The 27642-nt window shown below is 37.9% G+C and overlaps 1 long non-coding RNA gene across 1 annotated transcript in view; it reads left to right on the top strand.

Moving 5' to 3' along the window:
• Positions 1-27268, top strand: part of LOC122241399 — a 33228-nt gene extending 5960 nt beyond the window's left edge. The window contains exons 3-4 of the long non-coding RNA XR_006221510.1: positions 25307-25495; positions 27172-27268. This is a non-coding gene — a long non-coding RNA (uncharacterized LOC122241399). The remainder of the gene's footprint in view (positions 1-25306; positions 25496-27171) is intronic.
• Positions 27269-27642: the final 374 nt, after the last annotated feature.

Here is a 27642-nt window from a genome sequence, read left to right as displayed (position 1 = left end):
GATTATTTCACATTTTCTACCAAATGAAAGGGCGAAAACCAGGAAAAAATTTGAACCAAGAATGCTAAACAACTTCTGCAGAATTTCATTCTTACTCAAAATAAAACTAGTGTTTACAACACAAGAGTTTTCCAGATGGCCATGCAAATTAAAGCTCAGGAATACACTACACACCATATTATTGTTGTTTAGTATTTATTGAGCACTCACAGCATGCAAGGCGCTGAAAAAATAAACTACATCCCCAGCTATGCAAATTATAACCTAAAAAGCATATAAAATCATATTACCTACTGTCTTCAATGGATTAATAATGCATGAAATATTCCAAAGGTCAGGGCTCAATCATATTAATATTGGTGCCAGGAATATATCTTGTTCAAATTAACCTGTTTTCTTTATTCCCTCTCTTTTCCTGGATATTTTTCTTGAGATATTTCTAATATTTTTATACCATAATACAATCCCTGATATTAAAAAATTTCATCAGTAAATATTTTTGCAACATACGGCATAATATATGACAAAGATTTTCTTAGAATTCCATTTTTACTAACATTACCTTTTGCAGTGATGCTTCTAAATCTACGTCATTGACCTGGACCCTTCCTAGCAAAAGGGCTAGTTAACCAAGATAACAGTTAAAGATCTTAAGTGTAGTATTGCTAATTGAGAGAGCAGCAATTTAAAACATCTTAATACCAAGAGTCTCTTGGCTGTGTGTAGAGGCTGAAAATTATTTACTAAATTGACATACATCCCATTTTCATTTCTTAGCCCCAGGCTGACTTCGATACTGACAGGAAACTTGTAAAAGACCTGTTAGGAAGGATGAATCTTCATAGGTTTCTATAACATTTTTCATTATAACAAGGGAAGACAATTACATGCTTTTACACTCATAACACACCTAAGCTGCCATGTACTGGAATTGTCTCCACTGGTGCATATCTCTTGGAATCTGCAGTTTCCTCATGGGATAATGCTTTATTTAAATGAAGTAAATTTTAGTCTGGGCTGGTTATGCATTGGGGATAAATAGAGAAAAGAAAGTTCCAAAATTAATTAAAAGATTAGCAAAGAAGTTAAGCCTGGATGCTATAGCTTACCTCTATCTATGAGGTTATGTCTCCCTATATTTTTACATTACATTTTCAACCCCAACATCTATAAAATGCCTTGGAAAGGATAAATCCACTATCTTCTTTAAATGTTTTAGCTTACCATGAAGTGACTTTTTTTCAAGAATTGTTTTGATGTTTATTTATTCTTGAGAGAGACAGACACAGAGTGAAAGTGGGGTAGGATCAGAGAGAGAGGTAAACACAGAATCTGAAATAGGCTTCAGGCTCCGAGCTGTCAGCACACAGCCCGACGTGGGGCTCGACCCCACGAACTGTGAGAGCATGACCTGAGCTGAGGTCAGAAGCTCAACCGACTGAGCCACCCAGGTGCCCCACCATGAAATGACTTCTGTAGTATTAATAATTTTAATCTAGATCATTTTTAGTGGATTTTCATTGAAATTTTTCTTGTAGCGGGATGCAGGTACTCCGTATTATTATGATTTTTCATCATAACATTATTATGATTGTTAGAGTTGAAAATATGCATTCTTCTGATTTCACAATCTTTTAATTTACTCATTAGAGAGAGTTATGGTCTAAGATAGCTACTGTTTTGGTGACATGCTGACAAGTGGTGACAGTAATAGACAATTTACAGCAAAATTTGCATATCATTGGCTTCTGGGCATATATTTATCCTATATTCTACACACGCCTGTCATATATATTTGTATGTGAACACTATGTTTGTGGCAAGGGCTTTAGATTTTATATTTTCCAATCTGAAACAAGATCAACAAAATCTTGCTGAAACATCACTGAATTGAATTGGCAACTCCCTTGTACAAAGAGCAAGATAAAAAAGCTGTTCAACTTTTATGCTGTTCCTCCTTAAGCTCCCTGGTTCTCCGGTAGTACTTGGTTACCTAGGCTGGCAAACTGCATCTCTACAGTGACTTCCTCTTATTAACTTAGCATATTAATGATGAGAGACTACCTGATAACATAAAAGGCACAAGGAGACACTTTAGGGATAAATTCATATTGAAAATAAATATAATTTGGGTAATGTTTGCATTTTGGTTTCCTCAGCTGCCATGTTTGTACCATTCCAGGGAAATATTGCTTTTGGAGAAGGCAAGAGAATACAGGAAGGAATAGTAAGTGCCCAGAATCCAACTTGGGAAATTTTCCTTGCTCCATACATCCTTCTGACTCTCCTTCCTGGTCACTCATTTGTTCCTTGATCACCTTTGTGAGGAGAGGACTATACCGATGTGATTGAAACTGTCCTCTGATATTGAGTGGGTACATGGCGTTTAGAAAATAATAATAACAATAACAATAACAATACACGAAGAAAAAAGGAAAGGAAAGAAAAAGGAGGAGGAGAAGATCCCACTGCCATCTGGTCCTTTTATGAAGATGTGTGAAGCAGAAGAAAATCGTAGGACATAGTAATTCTTGTTAAAATATGATATCATTGAATGAAGGACAAAGATTTATTGTGTATCTGCTGCACTTATAGCTAGAGCTTACTTTCCATTTTTCCTTTCAAGATTCTCTTTCACCCATGCCAACCTCTCCATTCTACCAGCACTGCCCTTTTCCAGGGCTTTTCTGACTTACATCTGAGTTACTCTCTCCCTTGAATAGTATCTGTCTTCTCAGGGGTCTCATCAAATTTTATTTGCTAATTAAGGCACAGCTGAAGTACCATCTTCTCCATGAATTTTTCCTTGTTTTACCCGTCTTCACTGATCTCTCTGGTTCCTGAAATCCTACAGCTTAAAGTATAAAATGCTTACGGATTTTTGACATAAATGTAATGATTACTTTCATGTTGTTTCAGTCCACAATAGCTTCTTGAGTATTCATCTTGGTTTCCTAAACTACAGGAAGTTTTCTGAGAGCCGGTATCCTATCTTATACTTATTTATATATCTCTTAATTCAGAGTACATAGTAGACTATAAATAAATGTTGATTAATTGATTTATTAATGAACTTGTTCTTGGTTTCCTTCATTATGGAGGTCTTAATCAACAAAGTAATCAATGTACGGGATCTTATTAGTTTATTCCATACCTATCGCCTATCCTGTTAATGCAGAAAGTAAACAAATTAGAAGGTCATTGTTAATGTCCTCAATTCACTTTCCACATGTAGAGACAAGAAAGGCAAGAATAATACAAAACAGTATAGCCAAGGGTCAGAGTGTGCATTAGGAAATACGTATGTCACTTCGCTTCCAAGTGTAACTATTTATGAAGAAGACATGATGAAAATAAAGATTTTATTCTTTCCACACCAGTGAGGTGAGGGCAGAGGTAAAGGTGAGGAAAGAGTAGCAATCTCTATAGACAATAATATCATTGTCCTCAAATCTTGGTTCTGTATGAAGAAAGTGGTTTTGAGGGAGAGTCATTAACGAAGAAAATAAAAGGTTATTTCTAGGGAGCCTAGTAAAACAGGTGGAAAGATTATGATAACCATGTAATCGGCCTTCTAGCATAGCACAAATAGAAACTTTCTGTTACAGCTCAAGAATATAAATAAAAGGAAATAGTGACGTTATTATATGAATAAATAAGTTAGTTAATCAATCACTGACAAAGCATACTCTGTAATCAAAAGATTTTTTATGTTAAGATTAATTTCATGTAATACAAGTCTAAATATTACATAAACCCTTTTGACATTGAGTTATACTTCATAAGACAAAAAGGGCGTTTTTAGCCACTGAAGAATGGCAGACAGTCAGGAACAATTTTGGATTTCAGAATCTGGGTGGCCATTAACTAAAATCTTGGGATGCTTTGAAAGTCAAAGTATAAATCGACACTGTCTAATATGGTAGCCACTAGTCGCATGTGGTTACTTGGTCCTGGTAGAGACAGAATTAAACAAAAGGAGCAAATTCCTTGGAACTGGAACTGTTAGCCTGTTGTAAACATGAAACAGATCCCAGGTGGTATATGTTACTGGGGGAAGTATTGAATATTAGACAATCAGGTCTCCTCTTTGACATATAAATACATAACATGAGTACATACGGAATGTGTATGCGTTGTTGCCAGGCTTTCACATTTAACTGGAGGGCCATCGATCCTGAACACCATATCAACACAAAGATCCACCAAAACAAAGCACACATTTAGAGTGAGTTCACCACACTCACCTTTTGGCAGGTATGCTCAAGCCAGTCTCTCTCGCTAAACAACAAAATGGTTTTCTCCTTCTAGCCAAGTGAGGGTGATAATTGATAAGAGGGCCAGGGCCACTTTTCACTCAAAATGGTGTAATATGCCTACATTAAGCCAGGATAGAGGAACCCCCCAAAATAGCGCTTTGATTTTACCTTGATTTTAGGAGTTGATTTCCCATCAAAGAGTTGACTTGGACTTCTTCCCATTACCCATGAGTTAACATGGAAAGACAGCTGCGATCCTTTTTAGATGGGAACATGCTCACAAGGCACTTGCTGAGAATTTGTCACCAAAAGCGTTATTCTGATGATTTCTCAGTCCATCTGCTAATTTCTATTCTGCATAGATTTTCCAGAACTGGAAATCTAGGAAAAGGATAAGTTTCCCAGAGATTCAAAGTGTTTCAACAGAGGGACTTAGTCTTACACTTCAGTGAGAGTAGATTTTCTCTCTGGGAGAATCTTGGTAAATACCCACAATCATATTTTATTACCAGATGTGTAGTTTTAATTTCTTTCGTGAAGACAAGGCCATAAACTTCCTCAAAGACAATGTGCCTTTACATGAACTAATGGTTTTCAAAAGCTTAAGAAATCCTAGATATGGAAAATATGAGAGAACGAGTCTTTATTTGCTCTCTATTCCCCACCTACGTGCAGAATGGTGAACAAATAAGTATTATTAATAATTCTTAGGCTGGTCATGTGAAACTATAAAATCTGCACTTTATGGTGAACAAGAGAAGGCATTTTATAGAGAAGAGGACACAATCCACCATTCTTAGAGGGATTTACAAATAAACTGTTTTCAAAATGGGGAGGGAGCCCAACAACTACTGTTCCTCTCCTCTCCACCTGGGACCTCAGGGTGGTCCCCAAACTAAATTTCTTCATGACTTTTTTCTTTCCAATTCAGATTCATCTTAACAATTACCAGGATGTTGAGCTGAATGCGCTTACCTTCTCTCTTATTTTCTAAGCTTTTTATAAAGTTGGACACCATTACAACTAGAAAAGATCTTAACATCCTTTTAATTTTAACCCTCTCTTTTCTGAGTGAGCAACCCTAAGGAAAAATGAAGACATGACATTGATTAGCTGGAGAAAGAGTGAAGCCTGGAATCCAACTCTATAAATTCTCAGTCAGCATTCTTGGATTTCTCCAAACCACCTTCCTCGAGTCCACAATATCTGGCGATCCAGTCTAAGGTTCTCATACTAAGCAACAAGGAATCTGCTCTTAGATACTTTTATAGGGCCTTACACAGCCCAACATAGAGAACATGATTCATTCATAAAATATTCAACTTTTCTTGATAACTAAGGGCTTACTTTAATGTAGACTTTTATAATTCTATTTTTTTAAAAGATTTATTCATTTTTGAGAGTGAGAGAGACAGAGCATGAGCGGGGGAGGAGCAGAGACAGAGGGAGACAGAATCAGAAGCAGGCTCCAGGCTCCGAGCTGTCAGCCCAGAGCCTGACGCGGGGCTCGAACTCACAGACTGCGAGATCATGACCTGAGCCCAAGTCGGATGCTCAACCGACTGAGCCACCCAGGCACCCCTAGACTTTTATAATTCTAAAAAGAATATTGATGAGAGTGGTTATCAGTATTTGTATATAGATGGGGAGTGGTGGAATCTTGTTTAGGGCAGCTAAACAGATTTTGGGGCCACACACCTTATACTCTAAAAAATCTCCAGAGCTTGAGTTGACTTGCTTTTAGTTGCATTCTCCTGTGAATTGGATGTCTTTTTGGGGGAGAAAATGACTCTGTGATGCCCAGATGGAAGGTTTGAAATGTATCTATTAGCAAACACACAGACCACAAAATTTCTTTCTCATTATGGCAGGATGAGAAGATAATGCTTAGAGGTTTGTGTGTCCTTGGTGTGAACAAGGTGAGAAAGGAAAACAGCTTTTTTATTCTTTTTTTTTTTTTTTAATTTTTTTTTGACGTTTATTTATTTTTGAGACAGAGAGAGACAGAGCATGAAGGGGGGAGGGGCAGAGAGAGAAGGAGACACAGAATCGGAAGCAGTCTCCAGGCTCTGAGCCATCAGCCCAGAGCCTGACGCGGGGCTCGAACTCACGGACCGCGAGATCGTGACCTGAGCTGAAGTCGGACGCTTAACCGACTGCGCCACCCAGGCGCCCCAGCTTTTTTATTCTTTTAACGAGATGACCAATATAGTTTATTTTCTTTCTTACCTAAGTCAGTTTGTGCTATATAGAATCTTAATTGAGTTTGTATTATTAGATTTGTTTTGGAAGTAGAAGAAAAATAATTAGCTTCTTTCTCTGACTTCTTTGAGCAAATAATACTTTGAGAAGTGAGATATTTGAATCGTAGTGAGGATGACATTAACAAACACGTGTTTTGCATCACAGAAGTATGCCATTATAATAATAAACCATAGTCTGTTCAAAAGGCTATACAGTTAGAAACTTCCGATTAAAGGCATCTTTATGTTACATACATCTCCATTTAGCAGACTAAAAAGTGGAGGCTCAAAAAAAGTTACCTAATGGCCCACCACGGAAAACAAAGTTAATTTGTAAGGGAAGAAATAGACGTCTCGCTCACATTGTGATGCTTTTGTCTCCCTAGTTCTGTAACAATAGGATCATTCTTGAATCATCTACGTCACCCCACACATGTCTAATTAACGATGATCCAGAGATCCAGATCCAGCAGAGCAAACTGGATCTGTCGTTCCTTTCCTCAATGGCCAGCCTGTTTCATATACGGTTCTCCATTTTTATTACATGCCATTCCCCTCTCTTCACCCCCATGAACCGTGTGCTCCCCCACAGACACATTCCTACCACTCTAAGCACAGTGCTCCCTTTCAGAACTGCTTGCACAGTTGGTTCCTTCTTCCTGGAATTTCCCTTTAGGGTCGCCCTCTCTACCTTCAGTTTCATCCTTCTGGATCCAGTTCAAATATCAAAACTCTTCTTCAACAGCCATTTGCAAGTCTCGAGGCAGAGATAGATGCTCTCTCTCTTTAAGATTTCAGGCTTCCTTTTCCACACCTGTGAAAGAGCATTTGTGATATTTTGTGTTAATTGTATTAATTGTCTCCCTGTTTAGGTAGACTCTTTAACAGTATCATTTAAACTTTTCAAATGCAACTACCATTAGAAATACGTGTTTACATCGTGACCCAAAGCACGCACAGACACAGATTGAAACAGAACTTCCATAAAAGAATATATTCCTGGGGAGCCTAGGTGACTCATCAGTGGAGCATCCGACTTCAGCTCAGGTCATGATCTCACTCATGACGGGCTATCTGCTGACAGAGCAGTCTGCCTCAGATCCTCTGTTCTCCTCTCTCTCTCTGCCCCTTCCCTGCTCATGCTTGCTCTCTCTCTGTCTCTCTCTCTCTCTCTCAAAAATAAATAAACATTAATAAAAAGAATATATTTCCTTACAATGGGCAGTGTCCTTTGAGATTTTCTACTCTCATTTTTTTTTATTGTTGGTCATGATCTATTGATTTCACAGCTCAATAATGGGCCACAGCTCCCAATTAAAAAAAGTCTTTCCCAAATGGCAAAGAATTGCCTCTTATTCATTTTTGCTTCCCCCATGCCTAGAATACGGTAGGACACAATAAATATTTGCTAAATGGATGACTATACAAAGAGGATAGTTCTGAAAATGTTTAAAAAAACTTTTTTTTTCAGCCATAATACACTTTACTGCATTTCTTCTCTGTCTTGAGGCTAAGTTTGAGCTATGTCCTTGTTTTTGTTTTTTTGTTCGTTCTGTTTGTTTTTTGTTTTGTTTGTACTTGGGGACAGAGACGAGAATAAAGTGTACATGGCTCATATTTGCTATTTGGAGAATCTGGTAGAGAGGGATGAAGGTGATGAGCAGAGGGGGTGAAACTAGTGGTCTAAGTGAGTTTGAAATTTATTTGGCCCATTTCATTAATTATTGTTCTTTCCAATGGGCAGCAAAATCAGAACTTGTAAGTATAAGCATTTCCTGTGCAAATGTTTTAATTAGTTGATCTTGTGCCTCGGGATGATCCTGTTCAAGCTATCTATAAAAATAAAAGAATAATATCTGTCAAGAAAGTAGTTAACTCTGGTTCTTTAGTTCACCTATATTTTTACATCTAGTTTGTTTCCTGTTTTTAGTTTCTGACTTTTAGTGCTTGACAGACTATAAATTTTGTATTATAAATTTTATGGTGGCAATCCAGACCCTGGGTTCTCAACAAATATTAATAATCGCAGGAGAAACATTTTTCTTGGTCCAATGGCAACCTTGTCAGTTTGTAACCAGGAGTAAATAGAACATTCAGTTCAGTCCATGTGCTCATTTTGAGGCTTAGAATAAATCAGCCTTTTTCTTGATGCTAATAGCTGAGTGGAAGTGGAAAGCTTGTAAAAAATCAACTCTGACTAACATGGAGTCAGATGTCAATGTCTTGATTTTTATGATTATTTCTGTGGAATTATCTTTAGATAACGACAAAATGAAAAGTAATTCTTTGTGTGTTTTAGGTCATGGGCTTAAAATAAAATCAACAGGTTCTTCGTATCACTTGTGACTCAGAGATTTCCATGATTTGAGACACTATGTCAGTCACACGTCTGTTGGAGATTGGGGAATAGAGCTGGATACAAAGCTGGTTCAAAACGACCAGAATTATCTATATGGCCTCAGTGACATCCCTGATGTTAATTGGAGAGGTGCAGTTTTGAAATATATTTTTTTTCTTTCCCCCCCCCCCCAGACATCCTCCCCTCTCCAAAAAAGGGAGGACATTGTGTGGAATCCTAATATTTTTAAAAAGCAACGTAAGCAGAGCTTTGGTAAGAAGCCTGAAGGGAAATGCCTGCCTATTTGGCCACAGAAAAGGCTTTGAAGCACTTCCTAAATTCCTGGGGCTCCACTCAACACAGCCTTCAAACCACAATCCCAGAACAGAGCAAGTTCTGAAGACATTGCAGAAAACTCCAATAGCTCATTCTAAAAACATATGCTCAGCCCTCCATCTTCCAGAGATTCTGATTCTTCACATCTAGTATGGCATTCAGGCACATGGATTTGAAAGAGCCTTGCAGGAGACCACTGTTCCCCCTGGCTTCCAGACCAACCGGTCTGCTCTGTTTCTTTAAGTGCAATCCTTGAATTACCTGCATCCGAATCATTTGAAAATCTGTGATTTTTCGGGACCCTGTTTTGGAGATACTGAGCCAGAATCTTTGGGAAAATTCTGATTCACACTTGAGTTTGAGATCTGATGATTAAGAGGAATGTGGACAGATGCCCTTTCAGTCTTAGCAGTAAGCTAAGCAATGAGTCCTTTATAAAAGGAGCTGGGTCGAAGCCATCAAGAGCCAAAAACATGACATCAAAACTCCAAAGGCTTATTCAGAGCAAGTGCCACTGCTCTTTCGTGACTCAAAAAAACACAAATGTCACCAGACATAAAAACCCACTACTTTCTAGGAAGGTGTGGGTCCCTCAACAATTCTAGTCTTTACCTGTGAGAATCACTGGTGGAATATTTGATGGAAAAACCGTAGCGCTATGATGGTGAACCACCAGAGCATGTACACAACCAGGAGGCTGGATGCAAAGGGCACAAGACGGGTCAGTGGCCCTTGTTGTGTTTCTTTTTCTCATTTGATTTTCAATGTCCACATGAAGACCATCTGGAGTTCCGAGGGATGATCATCCAGTAACTTATGGCCACCAAGGGAAGAACAAATATAAAAAAATAAATGTTAAGGATAATTTAAGAAACAAATCATTATTTCTCAAATTCCATTTCTTATGCTGATACCTCAATCATGCCATTGTATTTATATTGACAGAGAAAGTTATCCTCGCTCTCTTGCAATACAGGTTTATTTGATAAATTTGGCAAAGTAACAGGACGGTCTTGTCCAACAACGACCATGATGGCTGCAGTGGCAGAATTGCAAAATCACCCTGTAGCTAAGAGCATAGAGTTGCCAGGTTGCTTGGGATTGAATGTTGGCTCCAGAATTTGTTAGCTGTGTGACTTGGGGAAAATTGCTCAGTCTGTGTGTCTCAGATTTACTGATGAAGATGATGGCTGATAAGAATATGTTAACTATCTCACACTGTTGCCGGAAAGAGTCTACTGGCTAGAACTTATGAAGTATTCTGATCAGTGCCCAGTCCATATGGGTGCTAAGTGTCTGTCAAATAATTACAACTCTATGAAAGCCAGCCTTTGTTTCTATGTCATGGTCACCAACTCATGCTTTGCAAGCACCCCATCACTTAACTCTCCTCACCCCTGTAGGTAAACCAAAGCACCAGGAGCTTACTTATGACATGTACTCTGGATACAAATTCAAGAAAGTCAGTGACAAAATCCAAACAATGCAACATGGACATCTTTAACTTCTATGATGATTAACTTGTATAATGAACATAGTTCATGTTCCCGGTTTTGCTGACAGCTGTGCCCTGACTCCTCTCGATGATGTCATTAAAGGAGGAGAGGGGAGAGACGGGGAGAAGGAGCATTCTGACCTTGAGGACAGAATGATGGAGGCAGTTCGAGCTCTTCCAATCTTCTTTTTCCTCCTCCCTGTTAGATATATAATCATTTCAGTGTTACATTTTTCTATGAATTTTAGTTGCTCTAGAAATTATAATGTTATACACCCTTGTACATCCATATTTGAGTGTATGTGAGTGCTGGAGGCTAGAATTATAATTCCATTCACCTTTGTGTCTGTTTATCTTTGTATGTAGTAGGAAGACTCCATGTGACGTGCTTGCAGTCACTCCTTTGCCTTCAGGGGTCAGAACAGGGGTGGGTCCTCTGACTTCCTTTACTTGAGCCGAGAAAGACCAACCTCCCCAGAGGTCAACCCAACCGAGGGACACTCCAATATCCACCCCCACCTAGCTGACATGTGGCCTCTTGAAAACCTTCCGGGAGAAGCAAGCCCAAGCTTCTTTCAGAGTTGCATGACATTATTTCCTCTCACCCTGCATTAGTCATATGCTCATCCCCTTTTTTATAGTGGCTGAAAAACTGTTTGCATCTCCCTGGACTTCAAAAAGATCTTTGTGTGTAAAGCTGTTACAGAGAGGCCAATGATTATGGGATCATTTATTTATATTATTATGGCACAATAGAAGTCACTCTGGTTCTTGAATGTGTTCCAGTGACTCATGATATTTTTTCCGATGTTTTTTGACCTCTGCTCCTTTCCATATTCCCCCATCTCCAATAAATTCGCTTCAAAACCACAGAAAAACCACAGCTGTGTTTGTTGATCAGGGACTCAAAGAATGAAAGTAACTGTTTCCATGAGGCATCTTCAAAGGAGGTAAAATTAGCTCGCTGTTGTCTGCATATAACCAGATATTAAGGGATTTCAGCAATGAAAGTTGTCATTTCTTGTTTGGAAAATATTTTCACATGATAAAAAATAGAAAAGTTATGGATCCATCACCAAGATCAGCAGAATTGTATGTTTTGTTATTACATTGTCACATTACAAATGAGATGACACACAAATCACGATGAAATGCATGATAGAAAGTAATAATAGATTAAATGTATTTAATCATGTGAAGAGACAAATACAATTATCAGAATATAAAATATTAAATGTCGAAGTCAACAAAAATATGCAGGGTTAACAAAAGAAGACACTGATTTATGAAAGTTATGCACTGTGTTCCGGACCTCCAGAGGGCGCTATTGCATTTACACAGAAATACATTTACGGGCACATTCTCTTGAAATTAAAAAATGAGAATTTTGAGCCTCTCTAATTCATTTCCACATAAAACTAGGAAAGAATCAATAACCAGAACAACAATTTGTCTCCTAAAAGATTAACCGAGGTTTATCTCATTTAACAAACCTGTTTTTATTATTTCATCTAAAGATCAGTTACCTAATAAAAGAATGGAAAAAAAAAATCAAGTCATTTCAGAGAATATTTACAGTAACTTTCATTTGAACAAAATGAACTCTGCATTAGTCATAGACATGATTGTACGTTCAAAATACACTTAGAGATTTAAACTCCTTTAATGTTGCTTAGGCATCCAGAAATATATCACAACAAAAATACATTTTTTTTAAGGGAAAACTGCAGATTTTGAAACTACAAATAGTCTTTACCTCAGTAAAATTATTTTGATGCTTCAAAATAGCATTTCAGACATATTCTTAAGTATGACTGATATTACCTACTGAGGAAACTGCCTATGAGAGGCATTGGCAGGTAAACAATAATTGTTTTTTTGCACCATTCATACTTACATGACAATGGTGAATGGAAGTATCTTACAAGACTTTGAATTCATATGACATGGTTGCAAGTTAGTACACTCAGCTGTAATCTGTAGAATTCGTTTCAAATAATATGACTTCTTTAAAAAATGATTAAAACTGATCCAAGTAATCTTTTTTTTTTTTTAATTCACTGACAAAATTGTTTTCTTTGGGGTTTTGACAGCTCTTCTGAATTCTTATCATATTTATGGAATTATTAGAATCATGTTATTTTTAGACTCATTAATTACTATTGGAATTTTATACAGAGTGCCCCAGGAGTGTGATAAAGAAAAAATTTCATTTGTTTCTCATCTTTAAGTTTCACATCTAAAGTTTGCCCTTTCTCTGGTTGAAAATCATGCTGGCATTATTTTCCCAAAAAGTGAAATGTTTCCCTCCAAAGTTAGAAAGGGACTAACACAAATATTCAAGTCCAACAAAGTCACCTTAATTAGTGACAAAGTACAATTTAGGCAATATACCAGAAGGCAACAGAAGCTAAGAAGGTTTCCCAAACTTATAGCATTTTTTGACATTAAGAGAAAACAATCAACTTGGGGAAAGTGTGGAGTAACTGATGAGTCGTAATCAGTCATTGAAATGATTAACAGTGAATGCAGGTCAGGAAGTGAAGCAACATGCTCATTAAAATGTGAGGATGTTGCTAGAGAATTTGTGGAACATATGTGGATAGCAGTATAATGACATATGCCATTTCTATAACATCCTTCTCTGGAGCACAAGCTCGCAGAGACTCTATTCTCTTCACATCTCTTGGAGGGAGGAGGGTATTAATATGTCTTGTGGCTACATGAGAACAAAATATCCAGGACAGGAACAAAGTGAGAGCACAGGGAGGCAGATGGGTGACAGTTTCCCATGTCTGTGGGTGACTGTGGATACAGATGGACTCGTCAAATGTCTAACTTGAGCTGATCTGGATGACATCAGTAAGGGACATTTCAATCAAAGAGGCTCACAAGTAGAAAAGGAAGAGAAAATATAACTTTCTTTCTTCCAATATGACAAATATTCTTAATGGGGTTTGTGTCATCTGATAGAGGGATCTTGAGATTATGGTGTCTGGGGGAAATATTTCAATATTCAATACCCTACAGGATGATTAGGGGAAAAAAGTCCCCTGGCACGTGTTAGTGGCATACTGGTGAGGAAGCACTCCCATGAACTTATCATCCTCCTACCTTTTGTTTTTTAACACACCCTTTCCATTGGGCCATAGTAGTCCCTAATTGTGAGCACTGTGTTCTACATGCAGGCTAAAAACTGTCAGCACTATATAGTACTTGGGGCTTTTAAACTGAAAATAACAGTAAAGAATAAAAACAACAAAGAGAACAATATTTGGAACGTGTGTTGGATTCATGACCTTGAAAAACTCTCCTTAAGCCTTACTTTCACAATTTCTAAGTAGGAACACATGTGGTTAAACACTTCGGTAAATCCACATGACATGATGTATTTTAAAGTCACTTGGAACTATTAGTCAATTAGTCAACAATAGTCAACTATTAGTCAATACTGAGATACCTGGTTTTATCTCAGGTGAGATCCTAGGCGTCTCTTACAACAATAGATTCTTCTTCCATTCTTAGGAAAAGACAGATTAGGACTTGAAAAAATAGAATGGGTTATTTGAATATTTACCCTGGGTTAAATCAAGAATGGAACGATCTTATCTAAGACCTCTTAGAGTGTGAATGATAAGGTAGAGTTCTGTCTTTACTACAGCTCTACAGTAACACCTTGTGTGGACTACCAAAAGGATGACTGCCAGAGACTCCATGGTTTATGGAATGACCCACTGGATACATATTCTGCCAAAAGCTGGTTGTACACATGACAATGGGATCGATAATGTTTCAGGCTAGAAACTTTGCACAAAACTCAAAATCAGTGCATATAAAGTCATTTGGTGTTGTCTTACATTATGGATCCAGCAAAAATGGGACCAGGACAGAGATATTACAGAGAATCAGTTCTTACCTTTACAACATTGATTTTGAAACCAATGATCCATCTCTGGGAAAAGAATCATCGCAGGGGGAAAAAAAGGCTTAGGTTAATATCATGAGATTAGGGCCTTGTATATTTAGCCTATTTTCTGTGTCTGAAGGAATATAGGAGATCACCTTGACCCTCTTAAGGTACAAAAGAAGGGAATACGTGTCGGCATAAGATACCAAGGCACAAAGTAAGACATTTTCAGAGGATATTTGTGAAATGATGAAGGAGAGTGATATGGAATAAAGTTAGTTGACCATGAGCCTAAGCACCAAAGTTCTTACCAGATTTTTCATACTGTAGACTGGGGACGAGGATTCACCTTCTGTGAGCCAAGTTTCATGTCTCTTAGCTCTGGGCTGGAGTTAGATTTGTCTCAAAATTTCCTAACAGCTCTTTATGCCCTGACTCTATGACCCAGGAGTGTGTGTGTGTGTGTGTGTGTGTGTGTGTGTGTGTGTGATAAAATGTGTGTATTCTTGATCAGAATTAAATAGAAAGCAAGTTTATAGTAACACCAAAAATAAAAACTTAGTTACATGGAGTAAAAAAACAGGTTGGCAAAGGATTTTATCTAAAGACTATTTGAAATTTTGTTTTAAGGGTGAATTCATGCATACTTACCAACACAATACCTTTTGCATTCTTTACTTAAGTACTTAAGTAAAAAGAATACTTTAATTTTAGTGATTCTCATGTGCATATTCTTGTAAAGAGGTAATTTTTAAGTAATATTTCAAACTTTTCTATTCAGCCATATATAGATACTGTCTTTCCAACTTCACACGTGGTGACTTTGGCCAGAGATTTTTTATATATAACTCCCTCTGCACATATTTAAATATCTAAGGCATTGTGTTCTTGAGCTAGTAACATAGTAGCTCGGTTTTATATTTTACTGCAACAAATTCCTCCATTTCAGTCTGCTACTTTTATTGAGAGAAATACATACAGAAACGAAACGATTTAAAATATACATAAAAGTTGCTAGATAGAAATGTCCATATCTTTTTCTGTTATATTTAATGTCTACTAATCTGAACCTACATCCATACATAGATTTATGCAATTGGATAAAAATCTTACACTCATATCTTAAATCCTACCCATTTGTGAAGATTAGTCTGATCATCTAATTCGGTGAGGTAGGATTGTAGTAATTTCACTAGTGCTTGGCTCAAGACTGTGTCCACAGGGAAATCTCACAGCATTTCATCAGCTTATGAACACTAGTTCAGTCATAGAACACTATGCTAGTCAAGCCACATCATTCAGACTCATACTTTGGCAGGTGACAACTTCCCTCTGACTATAGAAGTCCCCCCATTTCAGGTCGAAAGAGTCAAGGATCCTTTTTTAAATTTTTGTGTTTTGTTTTGTTTTGTTTTGTTTTGTTTTGTTTTCCAAGCAATTCACAGTCTTAATACAATGAATATAATAAACATGTGTGTCTCTCTCTAAAATGCGAGTGACTGGCTTTGTCAAATTCTCCACTCTACCCAGCTCAGCAGCTTTTGATGTCTCAGGAAAAGGACAATATGTGACAGAAAACAATCAGACAGGAAAAGGAAAGTGTGCGGGAAAGTGGTCTCACTGTTTTGCTGTTCCCTAACTTTCTCTGAATTGAGTCCTAAAATGATGAATATGATCTCGTCTAAGTATTGTCTACCTTCCGTTCTCCTTCTGCTGGACTACAGAACTTCTCAGTAACATGGTGGCTTCTCTTCCTTATCACTCTTTCTCTTCTTCTCTCGTTAACCCCTTAAAATTTAGTGACTAGTCCTTTCTAGTTTAATAGAGATCTCCTAGTCACAAAATTAACTGGTCTTTTCTCAATTCTCAATATGTTTTTCTTAAGCTTCTGGCCCTGTTGGCTATCTGCTGCTTGAGTCTCTCAAGAAGACAATGATCTTCCTGGCTTTTCTTCTACATGTTTGGTTTCTCATTTTCCACTTTCCTCTCATTTGCTCTTCTCACACTCCTTGCAAGTAAGCATCCTACCATCTTTTCAATGATCTTTTCTTTCCCATTCCTTTGTTTTCTCCCTGGCTGATTTTATTAACGCTCATGATTTTAGTAATCACTTCCATGTAAGAAAAGTTTCTATTTTTAGCCCCAACCTCTGTCTCTCAAGCTTCTGATTTTTCAGTTATATGCTGGACAATTTGACTTTATGTTTACTGACCCTTGAAACTTTCAACACCCAAACACGAATTAATTTACTCTCCTAAACTTTTTCTCCTGGATGTCTCAACTTCTGTTCATTGTTCCACCATCTTCCAAGGGACCTAGGTTCTTTGGGCCATGCATGGGATTCTTAATGTATGTGGATTTCTTGATATAAAGTGTAAAACATTATGTTTGTATTACTTTTATGCTTCTTTATTCTGAAGAAAGCTTTTAGAATTTTTATTGGTTTCTCAAAAGGGTCAGATATCAAAAAAAAAAAAAGCTTAAAAAAATCCTTGCTGCACAGCCAAATTTAACATCTATTTTTCTTTTATGTATCATGAACAATATATACAAATCTAAATTTTTAGGCTACCCTTGCAAGAATATTGTTTACATTATAGCTATTACATACCAGAATAAATTATAGGTTATTGATTTGGTTTTCCTCAATAATAGAGAATAAGCGGACCCTTCTTTGTCCATAAATGAAGTTTAAATCTTAGATTTTAGAAAATTACAAAATTAAAAGTCATTTCTAAATTTAAAAAAGTTTATTAGTCATTTTATCTCTTTTGCTAAATACTTTATTTGGGGATCAAAACAGTGTAGTGTTTATGTGTGTGGACGGCTTAGTTTTGTGTCTATCTTGTATTAGGGACTCGTGTAAAACTAAAAAGTCAATTTGAAAAATCTAGCTGTTTGACATCAGATGGATGAGAAGAGGTTACACTCTCCACCAACTCAACTGTTATAACATCAGGGTGACTATTCTAAGAAAACATAGCTGAGACTATGTTTGAAAGCATTAGATTGCTCTTTGTATGCAATGGTGTCAAAATCTGAATCTTCTCTACACACGGAATATGCTCATATTTAATAAGGGCTCTTTTTCTGTTTCGTTTTTCCTTTGCCTTTTCTTCCTGAGGCTTAACGGACTCAACTTCGTGATCAGAAAATCAACCACAGTGTTGATTTCTTACTTTCCTTTTACGTGGCTCAATTCTGTTTTGTGTTGTCTCTCATTTTATTTATCACTGGCTGAAATAAACTCTCTAAATTAAACTTCATTACCTATAAATTCATGTTTCCGTATGTTCTGTGCCAGAGACTGTGTTAGGTGTCAGACACAAAGGACAACGAGATATAGTTCCTGCTCTTAAGGAATCTAACAAATGTGTATCCACCTTACAAAATATTGCTGCATTTGTACTAATATTATTAGTACTATTCGTCATTTTTAATGATTATTGTACCTAGTCCCAGCAAAGGGCATCTGCAATACTTTTTATGATAGTACAGATTGCTCAGGAGAAATAATGTTCTCTAAAATAAGCAATATTTCTTATAAAGGTGGAGAAATGTTGTCAATTTTCTCCTTGAACTTCTACCCCCTTGTAATCAGGAACTAATTAATTAATTAGTAATATTTCTGAAGTGGATTAAAGATGAGCAGCATCACACAAATGCTAAGTATTTTAAAGCCATGTGTTGCCTCATATCCTAGATAGGACTTCTTCAAATTTGGAAAGGACAATTTGAACAAATTATGTTTCATCTAAATGGAAAAGCTAGGCATATTTTGAAGGCAGGGATTAGGTGAAAGTACAAGGAGCTGGTTGGGAAAGTGCAAATGTAATCAAGAAAATGAGAATTATCCTTTACATTTCTCCCCATTTACCATGATCATAAAAACAAGAGATTTGTGCATTTCTATAAAAATGTTGAAGAGAGAATACAAATTTATTAAAATAGTGAAGTATTACAATTTTTCTCACACTTATGAAATTGTTAATAGAGCTAAGGCAGGACTTCCTAATAAAGGAGCTTATTTTATAAAGCTCTTAATTCCAAGGCCAAAACATCTAATTTGGAATCTACATTATCTAGATCTAGATCCATTACCTGAATTTGTAAGATATTTACCAACCCCTTCCTATACCTTGGTTTCCAATGCTGAAGACTATACCAATGCCTGGGAGGAGCAAAGGAAAGAAGAATCAAGGCCAGTGCCCCACACTGATCCAGGCAGAAGCCAAACTAGGGTACTTATGCTCTAATGTGAGCTTTCTGTCCTAATGATTTTTCACCTAAACTATTCAGTAAATTTATTAGATCATACTTAGTTTTGTGATTTCTAAACGTGAGTCATATGGGAAATTTAACTCTTGTAGGAATTATATAGGCATGCCTTGATGATATTGCCGGTTCACTTCCAGACCGCTGCAATAAAGCAAATATCACAATAAAGCAAGTCAAATGAATTTTTTGGTTTCCCAGTGCATATGAAAGTTATGTTTACGCATACTGTAGTCTATTATGTGTGCACTAGAATTATATCTAAAAACTGTATATATCTTAATTAAAATACACTTTATTGCTAAAAAATGTTATCATCTGAGCTTTCCACCAGTCATAATCATTGACCACAGATCACCAGAACAAATATAATAATGAAAAAGTATGAAATATTGGAAGAATTATCAAAGTTTGACACATGAAGTAAGCAAATGCTATTGGGAAAAAATGGCACCAATAGATGTGCTCAACACAGGGTTGCCACAAACCTTCAGTTTGTAAAAAATGCAAGCTCTGAAAAACAACAAAGCAACAAACAATAAAGCAAAAACAATAAAGCAATAAACAATAAAATGAGGAATGTCTGTATTTGTTTCAGTTTGGTAAAGGTAGTTATTTTGGAATCTTTCCTTACTTCTCTTCCTTTTAAAGCCAATGAGACAGATGTTACAGAACAATGAAGACCAGAGGCCAATCAGAAAGCATTACTACTGCACGGTACTATTATATTGTACCGTTCGCTTGGTTAACGGGGTTTGGCGTCAACTCAGCATCAACCACTGTGGTTTATCCCAAGTGACTGCTCATAAGTACAGGGTGTTATGTGCCCTTTAACATCTTTTGGGGGCATAAATGATGGTATCTGAGATGTACCTCTCTCCACTTCATCTGAAGTGGATTAAACGATGTCATCCAATCTTTCCTACCTTCATCTGAGACACTGACAGTTAGACTTCTTATAATGTTCCACTAAAAGGGAAAACAGCAATGAAGCATACTTTCTGGACAGATAGCCACCTATTTACAGTATTTTTGCAAATATAAGTTCTCTTCTGGGAGGTGTGCCCAGAATTCGATGCAACTTGCTAAAGTTATAGTGTATCTACTCTATCTTCCTGTAAGATAGCAGATAGCCATCAATACTGAATGAATGGCAGGGGATCCCATAAACTTTGACAAAGGGTGTCTCAGAGCAGTTGTTTAGAGGACAAATCTAAATAGCTGAGAATGATACTGATGGTAAAGGTGGTGGTGTATGATAAGCCCTGCTACTTTTACAATTCCTGCAACGTGCACCATCAACCATAGTCAGCCATGCCAACCGAGACTTCAAAGCGGTAAAAATACACATATGACTTCAGGGACTCTGAACTTTCATCACAAGGCTTGGGCTATCTATTCCCTCCCAAGGTACTCGTTATCAGTGACAAACTCATTTAGATCATGGAGACTAGAACCAGGGTGTAAACCATCCGAGCAGACAGGGAGCCCAGACTCAGAGCATCAGGGATCAAAAGAGAGAAAATCAAAGTTCAAATGTTGAGCGTAAATGGGAGGAACAGAGCGGCAAGAGAAAAGTAACAACACGCTGAATGAAACGTTTAGTCTGTAAGCAAGCAAGAAGTTTTCTGTGAAGAGGTTAAGTTTCTTTGTTATCCCATTTCTGGTGTTTGGGTGTGTCAGCTTAAAGGGGTGGCTTTTAAGGTGGTCAGTTGGGTGTGGCTTAAAGGTCCAAGCTTTAGGTGTTCTTTCTCTTCGTGGTACAAAGTGGTGGCCTATTTATTCAGGACCTTCTATCATTTCACTCCTTACCGGGCATGGCTTTTTCCAGGAGCATCCGGATGTTTTCTGAAAGCTTTATCTTTATCAGGGACTTAACACAGGTTCCTCCACTTGAAACTTGACTCTCTGCCAAAGGCAGCTTGCTTATCAGATTAACTCATCTATCCTAGTGTGATTGTAAAGGTATTTTTTTTTTAATGTTTAGTCATATTTTGAGAGACAGACAGAGCGTGAGCGGGGGAGGGGCGGAGAACGAAGGAGACACAGAATTGGAAGCAGGCTCCAGGCTCTGAACCTACAGCACAGAGCCTGGCGCGGGGCTCCAGCTCACAAACCGTAAGATCATGACCTGAGTCGAAGTGGGACGTTTAACCGACTGAGCCACCCAGGCGTCCCTACGTGATTGTGAAGGTTTATGTGATAGTGCATTGCTCTTCCAAGGGAAACGGAATTTTTTTTAAGGCAATGTCCTAACGCAAAGAATGGTTGTACACACTTGTGAAGCCCTTATGATTGAATACAAGATGAAATTCACTCTCTTACTAAGATATGCCACAAAGGAAACTATCTACGGCGAATCCTTGAACAACAGGAATTTGAGCTGCATCGCTCCACTTACATGTGGACTTTTGTTGTTGTTGTTGTTGTTGTTGTTGTTAATAAATACAGTGCAGTAATGTACATGTACTTTCTCTTCCTTCTGATTTTTGTAATAACATTTTCTTTTCTCTAGATTACTTTATTGTAAGAATACAGTATATAATACATGTAACATACAACATAGGTGTTTGTTGACTGTTTATGCAATCGGTAAGGCTTCCAGTCAACATTCGACTGTTTGTAGTTAAGTTTGCAGGGAGTCAAAATGTCCATGCAGATTTTCAACTGGACAGAGGTTGGCACCCTAACCCCTGCTTTATTCAAAGGGCAACTTCATCTATGTGGTAGTTTTGAAGAAAATCAAATCCTAAAGTCACTTTGCCTTGGTTCCAACTCCCGCTCTGCCACTTTCTAACAATGTGACTTTGAACTAGTTCCACTGTCTCTCTGTGTCTCAGTTTCCTCATCCATAAAATTGGTATAATGAAAACAGTTAGCTTACATGATGGTTATGGGGATGAGTCAAGTAATTTAATTACTGGAACACTACTAGCTCTATATAAGAGTTAGTAATTATTATTCTGGACAGAGAGTATGGTATATTGGTACGCAACTCTTGCTCTGGCACTAGACCCGTCTGTATTCAAATCCAAACTGTTCTAGGTACAAGACCTCAGAGAAACTACCTAATTTCTGTGTCTCAGTTTCCTCATCTACAGAATGGGTTTTGAGAATTAAATCAGATTATACATGTATATGGTTCACGTATGGTAAATGCTAGCAGTTGTCCCTCTCCCCGCCCCCCCCCCCGCCATTTTCCATTTTGCTTGACTATTTCTCCACAGGGTTATATTATGTCATGGTCTAATGATATCTGGATATAAATGTTTTTATATGAGTGTTATAAGTATCCAGATTGAGAAGAACATTTGAGTAACAGAGTAATATCACGTGTTATTATGTGCAGAATGTTTCCTCAATTCTCCTTCTTAAGAGTTTTACACAGTTAAAAAAGCAATTAATGAAGAAAGCCATTGCTATCTAGATGTTGATTAGTATTGGTTGTAAAGTAAGGTTTCGCAGGTGAAGATTTATTCCCATTTTTGGACTGCATATTTCTGGAAAGTTTAGGCAACAGAGCCCCATGGCTTGTGTCTCAGCAGTTCCTGGTAAATGTGATTACACTCAATCTTAGTGTTGAAGTTCTCTATGCAAATGCAGGAGGCTCTTGCCTTGAGAAAAATCTTTAAAAGTTGCACAGCTCCCCAGAAGCAGAGGTTGGGAGGGAGGCATGCTTTGTGTCATACACATTAATTCAGTTGGCACATTACAATGTTAAACTAAATGACATTATTACAAAGCTGTGCTAAGAAGTGTTGACAGGTCCATATGGTAATTTTACAATGTATAATGAACACACAGACTCCTTTCTTGCAGAAATTTATAGTTCAAATCTATACCCAGGATATCCAGTTTTATTTCCAGAAACTTAAATTGACTTATTACGATGTAGTGAATGTATAAATTAGTTCCAGTAGTTAAACTGAAACATTTCCCTACAGACTCAATTAGATTCATTAATCTGCTGTGTAGACCTGTAAACGGCCCATTGTTCTTTTCCCCCCAAAATGTCAAAAACTATTTCTCTAACTATAAAATATTTCCTGCAAAAACTGTTTTAAATGGTCAGAATTATTGTATATTAGAAACCCAGACCTACAAATTATCTTATTGCACTGCCACTTTTTTTTTTTCCAAAGAAAAATAGGGTCCAGCCCTTGCCAAGTAATTTAGTGGGGTTAGTCACTGGATTTGGTGCTCTATCACACTGAAAATGCAGTGAAATGAAGAAAAGATCTTTTTTTTTTCCCTTGTCCTACTGGATAAATCAGCTGGCAAGGGGCACATTGTGTATGTTCCTAACCCCACAGGTTTTTCATTTGAAAACGTGTTTACGTACCTCCCTCTACCTGAAGCGTGGCAGCTGATCAGTTCATTGTGATGTTCCATGGGGGCTGAGTAAAATAATACAACCTGTTAATGAATTCCATTTCAAATGATGCACACCCGTGTCTTACCAGTTTCAAAATACTACCCTCCATGTGGGGACTCAGGATATCGCTGCACAGCACAGCTTTAAACACAACTTCTTTCAAGCGACTTTATGGAATTTAACAACAACAAAAAACCCCCACAAAACTGGCTTTATTGATTGATGAAAGTGGCTGCTTTTACTTACTGCGTGATATTTTTTTGGCTTCTGTGATTTATTAAAGATTATTTCTTGTTTGAAAAACCTTTGCAGCTCTTACCTTTGACTTTTATTTTCTAATGGCCCAGCTTTAATAATCTTCAGAGTCGCGTTTAATGGTAACTATGATTATGTTTTTAGTCTTGGGTAGTCATGGAATGATTCCAGTTTAGAGATGAGAGGGGAGATGGGGCGCCTGAGGGCTCTGCCGGTTAACGTCCCACTCTTGGTTGCAGCTGAGGTCATGATGTCACGGTTCCTGGGTTCGAGCCCCGAGTTGAGCTCTGCCCTGGCATTGTGAAACCTGCTTGGGATTCTCTCTCTCCCTCGCCTCTCTGCCCCTTCCCTGCTCGCTCTTTCTCTCAAAAATAAATAAACAAACAAACAAACATAAATACATAAATATTTAAAAATAAAGATGAGATAAGATCTGTCTGGGTCATTCTCAGACAGACTGACATTGATGTGATCTGAAATTGAAATATTTAAGACTCATTTGATTGTATTTAGCAGAAAACAATTCCAAGCCTGGGGGGGGGGGGCGGTGGTGCAGTCATTTTTAAGGATATGGGAGTGTCTCATACGCAAGGAATAGAAAACAAATGGTCCTCAGGGATGATTTGGAAACAATAATTGAAATACCATCTGTGAGCATCTTTCTTCTTTCTTTATAGCTATTTCATTTTTATTCATTATTACCTCAGTACCACCTTAGCTTTCTCTATGTCTTTGGTCCAAGGAGTAGAAAATCTGGCTGACAGAGGCTCTCCAATTCTTACATTATAGGCTGAATTCTCTCCCATCTCAGTACCCATTTTAGGAAGACATTCTAGCGGTGCCTGGGTGGCTCAGTCATTAAGCGTCCAACTTTGGCTTAGGTTATGATCTCACGGTTTGTGAGTTCGAGCCCTGCGTCCAGCTCTGTGCTGACAGCTCAGACCCTGGAGCCCACTTTGGATTCTGTGTCTCCCTTTCTGTTTCCGTTTCTCTCTGTTCCTCCCTTGCTCACACTCTGTCTCTCTCTCCTTCAAAAATAAACATTACAAAAAAAATAAAAGAAAGAAAGAGATTCTGATTGGTCTAGATTGCTTTAGTTACTAGTACTGGGACAATCACATGTGACTATACTGGTCGGACAATATATAAAAAAATAAGTTACTCTCCCTGGATAATTGGGAGAAAAAAAAAAAAGAGAGAGAGGTAATTCCCACAAATGGTAGTATGGTAAGTCGAGGTCAGCTTTTGGCTGAATGCATATATGTAATAAATATCTACCTTATTTTTTTAAGTTTTTATTTATTGTGAGAGAGAGGGAGAGAGAGAAGAAGAGAAAGAGTACCAAGCACTGTCAGCGCAGAACCCGATGCAGGACTCAGTCTCACGAATCGTGAGATCATGACCTAAGCAGAAATCAAGAGTCAGATGCTTAACCAACTGAGCCACCCAGGCACCCCTATCTACCTTAGTTTTAAATGCCCTGCCTCTAAGATAGTTACATGTCTCCTTATCTCCAGTCCAAGAAAATACAGAAAGTTAGAGCAGTAGGTGATCCAAAAGTAGAGATATTGGACTTTTCCTCCAGGATGATATTTCCAGTGAGAACTAGAATGTGTTGGAATAATCAGCTTCCTGTTCACAGTCCCATGTTCATCTGCTCACAGGACACGCACAATTTTCCTGCCAATGTGTAGCATAACATTTCCTTCCCCCACCCTTTTCATTTCATTAATATGGAGGTGGGGAAGGGGTGTGCCAGATTCTTCTTACAACATATTTTCCCCTAATTTTTCAACTTATCACCTTCTTTCTTGGAATCCTAGCTTTTCATGACAAATCGAAGAGTTCTCATTTGTGCAAATCTGCTCAATGCTAATATCTGCACCTGCACTTCTGGGGTGTGGTAAAGCAGCCACCCATGTACAATAAGGGTGAATCTCCTACATCTCGGAAGGACAGAAGGCCTGAAATCAGCAAAACCAGCTCAAGCATTCCCCTGCCCTTTTGATTTGGTAAGTGCTTCTGTTCAGGCAGCCTGCCCCATGGCTCAGCACATTGCATTTCAGTTCACATATTTATTGAATGCCTTCTATGTACCAGGTACTGTGTTATATACTTCTAGAGATGAAAAATGAGTAATATATTGTTTCTGCCCTCAGAGACTGCCACTTTGATGGAGTGATAAGATAGTCTTAAAAGGAATTCTGATACAAGGGACAATAAACCTGGTGGGAGAAACCAGATGAAATTTCTTGGAAATGGATTTAAAGGATGATTGGGAATTTGATTTAAACGAAAATAAAACAAAACAAACAAACAAACAATAACAACAACAATGAAAAACAACGATGTTGGGTATATTAGGTCCACCGGTCTCCTCCTATTTAGAGTCTAGTCTTAAATAGAATGTAAGTGTAGAAGCTAGCAGGGAAGTTCAGGATGTAATTGAACTAGGGATCTAACCGAGCTCCCCTCTCTTCTCATCCCAAGGAGAAATGAGGGAAGATGTGGGAGAGGAGAAAATGGGGCAGAATAAGTGGGAAGAGAGCCTGATCTTGAATAAAGCTTCAATGCAGAATTGCTGTGTCACATGTAAATTCAAGTAATGTTTCTAGAGGGTCTACCATTTGCCCGGAGCTATCACACAATATGTGCCCTGTCATTTTATAGACGAGTACATTGTCTGAAAGAGGTAGGAGATTAGCTTAAGACACGACATAAGTAGAACAGCCGGGAATTGAAGCCAATGTGCTGGACATAAAAGATGAGAAAATTCTGTAGGAGAATTAAACATTCATCAAGAGAATTAAAGGAGTGAGTGGGCAAGAGTTCATGACCTTGCTTTCTTGTTGGTTGCTTTGATTTCCCCCTCTCTTCTCTATAGTTCTTGCCCCTTTAGATAACTTAATGTTCATTCATTTATTTTTACAGAGATAGAGAGATAGAGGCAGAGACAGAGACAGAGAGAGAGGAAGAGCTCAAGCAGGGGGGGGACAGAGAAAGAGGGAGAGAGACAGAATCCCAACCAGGCTCCGTGCTGCCAGCACAGAGCCTGATGTGGGGTTTGAAGTCACGAACCATGAGATCATGACCTGAGCTTAAATCATGAGTTGGACGCTTAACCTACTGAGCCACCCAGGCACCCCTCTAGTTATCTTTTAGATTCTGCTCCTATAACCAGATATCCCCACTCAGGCCACTAACTAACAACATCTCTCTATAGTTTTATATTCAAAAAAAAAATTTAATGTTTATTTTTGAGATAGAGAGAGAGAGAGAGAGAAAGCACGAGTGGGGGAGGGGCAGAGAGAGAGGGAGACAGGATGCAAAGCAGGCTCCGAGCTGACAGCAGAGAGCTGATTCGGGGCTTGAACTCACAAACCATGAGATCATGACCTGAGCTGAAGTCGGACACTTAACCGATGAAGCCACCCAGGTGCCCCTTTATAGTTTTATATTCAAACTCTCCTAATGACAATATATTATTGGCCAAGTCATCATCTCTATGGAGCGAAGCTTTGGGCTAGACTTCTTCTAGACTATAAACCATGGGTCAGATGCCCATCATGATCCAAAAAGCCATGGCCAAGATGGTTGAATCAGGTGACTTGACTTTCGATATAGAAAAATCTTTTAGAAGTGACTCAATAAGGACAACAAGGAAAGCTAAGAGATATTATCATTTCAGGCACTGGAAGTAATGCAACATTGATCTTGACCTGCTCAAAGAAAAGCTGAACTCTGAGAGGTGTTATCTGTTTCAAAATGAAAGTACATTCCTTAAGCTACGTATTGTTATGTAAGTACCTTTTTGTCTTCCGTTGCAATAGCTGGTCAGAGGTAGAGCTTGATGATAGCGAAGAGGTTAAGAACACAGACTTTGGATCATGTAGCCATATGCTCAATTCTTAGACTGGCTGCTTGTTATCTGTAGGACTTTAGTAAGTTACTCACATTTTCTATGCCTCTTTTTCCTCATCTCTAAAATTTCTGGTTGTATTTAATGGAGTTTGTATAAGGGTCAAATGAAATAATATCTGTAAACTGCACATAGTAAGCAGATAGCAAATGACAGATTTAGAAATAACTAATATTGCCCTAAGATTAATAGATGCTCATGAACAAGAGTTACTTAGAAGAAATAACGAAGAAACAGAAG

This window comes from Panthera tigris, chromosome C1, assembly GCF_018350195.1.
Source record: "Panthera tigris isolate Pti1 chromosome C1, P.tigris_Pti1_mat1.1, whole genome shotgun sequence".
Taxonomy (NCBI): domain Eukaryota; kingdom Metazoa; phylum Chordata; class Mammalia; order Carnivora; family Felidae; genus Panthera; species Panthera tigris.
The sequence above is the reverse complement of the archived record's forward strand: the minus strand, read 5'-3'. Positions and strand labels throughout refer to the sequence as shown.